We start from the raw sequence: 6,083 nt of genomic DNA, 5'->3' as shown, positions 1-6,083 counted from the left end.
TTTTCCTCCTGCCATAGTGCTCTTTTACAGTGAAAGAACTGAGTATGCCTGCCTCATTTCTTAATATCATAAGCCAATTAACAATTCACCAGGTGTAAGAAAATGAAATGTTCACACAGGGAAAGATGGGGTGCTATGACTGCAAGTGACAATATTCATATATCTAAATACTTTAGTGACAGCTAGGTGGAAGTAAAAAAAAGAACACTGAAATGGGATTTCAAATGTCAACCTCTATGTCCAAGTTTATTTTCATCCCTAAGGATCTTTTAAACTCAGAATTTATGACCTTATTTCTGTAATATTAACAGAAATGTATATATTTATATAATTAATTCTCACAAATAGAAATTAAAGAAGAACATTGTGAATAATACAGTACAACTATCCTTTTTTCATAGACCAGTGGAAATAGGGACAAGAGGCTAAAGGACTTTAAAAAAGGTCAGGGATTTAGTAATCTATGTTGCATTGCCAGATTAAAAATTCAAAGTTTCTGGTCTTTCAGCTTCACAATGTTAATATAATTGGAAGTAAAATTTAAGTAATTTTTATAAGTTGCTGCAAAGCTCTGTCACAACTATGTCAATACTATGAATTACTTATAGTAAATTATAAAGTTCTATGTGTGTGTGTGTGTGTGTGTGTGTGTGTGTGTGTGTGTGTGTGAGAGACATTATTAGCCTCATAGTGTGCTTCGTTTAAATGCTTATTTATCCTCTCCAATAACTGCAGTCCTTGTCTTCCCATCAATCATTTTAGAACTTGATAGAAAACTATTGCAATTAATAACTCTTAATCAATAGCTTCATGAAGGTAAGCACATTTAATTTATATTAAATTAGATCTAAATTACCCAAATGTAAAAGCTCCCTTTCCAGGAAAGGAATAACTAAGAAGATTGTTTCTTCAGTTATTTATTAAACAGCTCTGCATAAATGCACATTCTTATGGTTATTTTTCTTCCTAACCCTTTATGCTTCCCTATGACATACAATTGAGTATTACTGATTTGATTAAATTTTAGAAATTCATAGTTATGTACAATTCCTTCTATAATTTATTAAATTGCATTTATTGTACTAAAAATGAGGAAAAAATAACTAGAAATAGATACCTTTGGGAAGAAAAGAAGAGACCATCAAGTGGAAAGAAGGAATGACCTATAGAATCAAAAATACATTATTGGAGGTTAACACTGGGATTGCATTATAGCACTGAATCAGATAATTAATCTTTTTCTCCCTGAAACTTTTATTTCTTTTTTTAACTTTATTTTTATTTTTTCAATATGTATATAAATATTTTTAAGTTACTAAATTTCCCTCAACCTTCCCTTCCCCAGCACCCTACCCTCAGTAGCAAACAGTCAGGTTAACATTGTACATACATATTTTTGATAAACATGTTTGTATTTTTGGTAGGAGGAATTAGGATAAAGGAAAAGAAAGAGATAATTACTATAAAGTGCTCATCAGGTTCTGAAGGTTATTTGATTTTTTTTTTTTGTTTCATTTTGTGTTGCTTTGTTTTATGTCCTCTGGATGGTGATAGTATTAGCCATAGCCATTCTAATACAGTTTTCCTAGCTCTCTGAACTGCTGAGAAGAGCTGCTTCCATCAAGGTTGATCATTTCACAATATGGTAAATTGTTCTCTTGGTTCTACCCACTTCCCTCAGCATCATATCCCCCAAGCCATTCCATGCTTCTCTAGAGTCTGACCATTTATGGTTTCTTATAGAACAATAGTATTCCATAGTATTCATGTTCCACAATTTCATTAGCAATTCTCCAATTGATGAGCATCCCTCAATTTCCATTTTTTGCCACTACAAAAGAATTGCTATAAATATTTTGAAACATATGGGACTTGGAGACTTTTCCTATTTTTTAATGATTTCTTCTGGATATAGGCCTTGAATTGGAATTGCTGAATCAAACAGAATGAACAAATTTATTTATCTTTGGGAATAGTTCCATATTTCTCTTTTTCAAATTTATTTTTATTAAAGATATTATTTGAGTTTTACAATTTCTCCCCCAATCTTGCTTCCTCCCTCCCCCATGGAAAGCACTCTGTCAGTCTTTACTTTGTTTCCATATTGTACCTTGATCCAAATTGGGTGTGATGAGAGAGAAATCATATCCTTAAAGAAGAGAAGTCAAAGATGTAACAAGATCAGACAACAAGATATCTCTTTTGTTTTAATTAAAGGGAATAGTCCTTGCACTTTGTTCAAACTCCAAGGCTCCTTATCCGGATACAGATGGCACTCTCCTTTGCAGACAGCCCAAAATTGTTCCCGATTGCTGCACTGATGGAATGAGCAAGTCCTTCAAGGTTGAACATCACTCCCATGTTGCTGTTAGGGTGTATGGTGTTTTTCTAGTTCTCCTCATCTCACTCAGCATCAGTTCATGCAAATCCCTCCAGGTTTCCCTGAAATCCCATCCCTCCTGGTTTCTAATAGAACAATAGTGTTCCATGACATACAAATACCAGTTTGCTAAGCCATTCACCAATTGAAAGACATTTACTGGATTTCCAATTCTTTCCCACCACAAACAGGGCTGCTATAAATATTTTTGTACAAGTAGTGTTTTACCCATTTTTGCTCACCTCTTCAGGGTATAGACCCAGTAGTGGTATTGCTGGGTCAAAGGGTATGCACATTTTTGTTGCCCTTCGGCCATAGTTCCAAATAACTCTCCAGAAGGGTTGGATGAGTTCACAGCTTCACCAACACTGTAATAGTGTCCCAGATTTCCCAAAACCCTTCCAACAATGATCATTATCCTTCCTGGACATATTGGCCAATCTGAGAGGTGTGAGGTGGTACCTCAGAAAAGCTTTAATTTGCATTTCTCTAATAATTAATGATTTAGAGCATTTTTTTCATATGGCTATGGATTGCTTTGATCTCCTCATCTGTAAATTGCCTTTGCATATCCTTTGACCATTTGTCAATTGGGGAATGGCTTTTTGTTTTAAAAATATGACTCAGTTCTCTGTATATTTTAGAAATGAGTCCCTTGTCAGAATCATTAGCTGTAAAGATTGTTTCCCAAATTACTACATTTCTTTTGATCTTGGTTATATTGGTTTTACCTGTGCAAAAGCTTTTTAATTTAATGTAATTGAAATCATATAATTGGATTTTGGTGATGTTCTCCAACTCCTCCTTAGTCATAAACTGCTCCCCTTTCCATAGATCTGACAGGTAGACTAGTCCTTGATCTTCTAATTTGCTTATAGTATTGTTTTTTATGTCTATGTCCTGTAAACATTTGGATCTTATCTTGGTAAAGGGTGAGAGTTGTTGGTCTAATCTATATTTCTTAAATACTAACTTCCAATTATCCCAGCAATTTTTATCAAAGAGGGAGTTTTTATCCCAATGGCCAGACTCTTTGGGTTTATCAAACAGCAGATGACTATACTCATCTCCTGCTTTTACACCTAGCCTATTCCACTGGCCCACCACTCTATTTCTTAGCCAATACCAAGCAGTTTTGATGACTGATGATTTATAATATAATTTTAGATCAGGTAGGGCTAAGCCACCTTCTTTTGCACTTTTTTTTCATTAAGCTCCTGGTAATTCTTGACTTTTTATTTCTCCATATGAATTTACTTACAATTTTTTCTAACTTATCAAAGTAATTTTTTGGAATTTTGATGGGTAGGGCACTAAACAGATAGCTTAATTTTGTCACCTCTACCTATCCATGAGCAGTTGATATTTGCCCAATTATTTAAATCTAATTTAATTTGTGTGAGAAGTGTTTTATAATTGTTTTCAGAAAGATTTTGAGAGTGTCTTGGCAAATAGACTCCCAAATATTTTATATTGTCTGAGGTTACTTTTTTATGGGATTTCTCTTTCTAGCTCTTCCTGCTGTTTCTTGCTAGACATATATAGAAAAGTGAGGATTTATGAGGGTTTGTTTTATAACATACAACTCTGCTAAAATTGCTAATTGTTTCCAGTAGTTTTTTTTAGATGATTTCTTCGGATTTTCTAGGTAGAGCATCATGTCATTTGCAAAGAGAGAGTTTTGGCTCTTCCTTCCCAATTCTAATTCCTTTAATTTCTTTTTCTTCTCTAATTGCTGATGTTAACATTTCTAATACAATATTGAATAGTAGTGATGATAATGGGCATGCTTGTTTCACCCCTGATCTTATTGGGAATGACTCTAGCCTCTCCCCATTGAGTATAATGCTTGTTGATGGTTTCAGATAGATACTGCTAATTATTTTAAGGAACAGGCCATTTATTCCTAAACTCTCTAGTGTTTTTAATAGGAATGGATGCTGTATTTTGTCAAAAGCTTTTTCAGCATCTATTGATATGGTCATATGATTTCTGATAGGTTTGTTGTTGATATAATTAAGTATACTAACAGTTTTCCTAATATTGAACCAACACTGCATTCCTGGAATAAATCCTACTTGATAATAATGTATTATCCTAGGGATGACTTGTAATCATTTTGCTAAGATTTTATTTAGGATTTTTGCATCTATATTTATCAGGGAGATAGGTATATGATTTTCTTTCTCTGTTTTAACTCTTCCTGGTTTAGGTAACAGTACCATATTTGTTTCATAGAAAGAGTTAGGCAGAGTTCCATCTTTCCCTATTTTTCCAAAGAATTTATATAGGATGGGAACCAATTGTTCCTTAAATGTTTGGTAGAATTCATTTGTGAATCCATCAGGCCTTGGAGATTTTTTTTAGGTAGTTCAGTAATGGCTTGGTGAATTTCTTTTTCTGAGATAGGGTTGTTTAGGTATTTAATCTCTTCTTCTTTTAACCTGGGCAACTTATATTTTTTTAAATATTCATCCATTTGACTTAGATTATCATATTTGTTGGCATAGAGTTGGGCAAAATAATTTCGAATTATTACTTTAATTTCCTCATTGGTGGTGAGTTCACCTTTTTCATTTATGATACTAGCTATTTGGTTTTCTTCTTTCTTTTTTTAATCAAATTGACCAGAGGTTTATCAATTTTATTGGTTTTTTCATAATACCAACTTTTGGTTTTATTTATTAATTCAAAAGTTTTTTTGCTTTCAATTTTATTAATTTCTCCTTTAATTTTTAGAATTTCTAATTTGGTACTTAATTGGGGATTTTTGATTTGTTCTTTCTCTAATTTTTTTAGTTGCATGTTTAGTTGGTTGATTTCCTCTTTCTCCAATTTATTCATATAAGCATTTAGAGCTATAATATATCCCCTGAGAGTTGCTTTGAATGAATCCCATAGGTTTTGGTATGTTGTTTCTTTATTATCATTATCTATGATAAAATGGTTAATTCTTTCTGTAATTTGATTTTTGGTCCACAGATTGTTTAAAATGAGGTTATTCAGTTTCCAATTTGTTCTGGGTCTATATCTCCTTGCCCCAGTATTGCATATGACTTTTATTGCATTTTGATCTGAGAAAGATGTATTCACTATTTCTGCCTTTCTGCAGGTGATCATTAGGTTTTTATGTCCTAGTACATGGTCAATTTTTGTATAAGTTCCATGTACTGCAGAGAAAAAGGTATGTTCCTTTCTATCCCCATTCAGTTTCCTCCATAAATCTACCATATCTAATTTCTCTAACAATCTATTTACGTCCTTAATTTCTTTCTTGTTTATTTTATGATTCGATTTATCTAGATCTGATAGAGGGAGGTTTAGGTCTCCCACTAGTAGAGTTTTGCTGTCTATGTCTTCCTGTAATTCTTTCAACTTCTCCTCTAAGAATTTGGGTGCTGTCCCACTGGGTGCATATATATTCAATAATGAAATGACTTTATTGTCTATGGTACCTTTTAGGAGGATATAGTTTCCTTCCTTATCTCTTTTAAGGCTATCTATTTTTGCTGCTGCTTTGTGTGAGATAAGGATTGCTACCCCTGCTTTTTTTACTTCAGCTGAAGCAAAATGTATTTTGCTCCAACCTTTTACCTTTACTCTATATGTATCTCTCTGCTTCAAATGAGTTTCTTGTAAGCAGCATATTGTAGGATTCTATTTTTTAATCCACTCTGCTATTTGCTTACGTTTTAAGGGAGAG

This window comes from Macrotis lagotis, chromosome 2, assembly GCF_037893015.1.
Source record: "Macrotis lagotis isolate mMagLag1 chromosome 2, bilby.v1.9.chrom.fasta, whole genome shotgun sequence".
NCBI lineage: Eukaryota > Metazoa > Chordata > Mammalia > Peramelemorphia > Peramelidae > Macrotis > Macrotis lagotis.
This window is presented reverse-complemented; position numbering follows the sequence as displayed.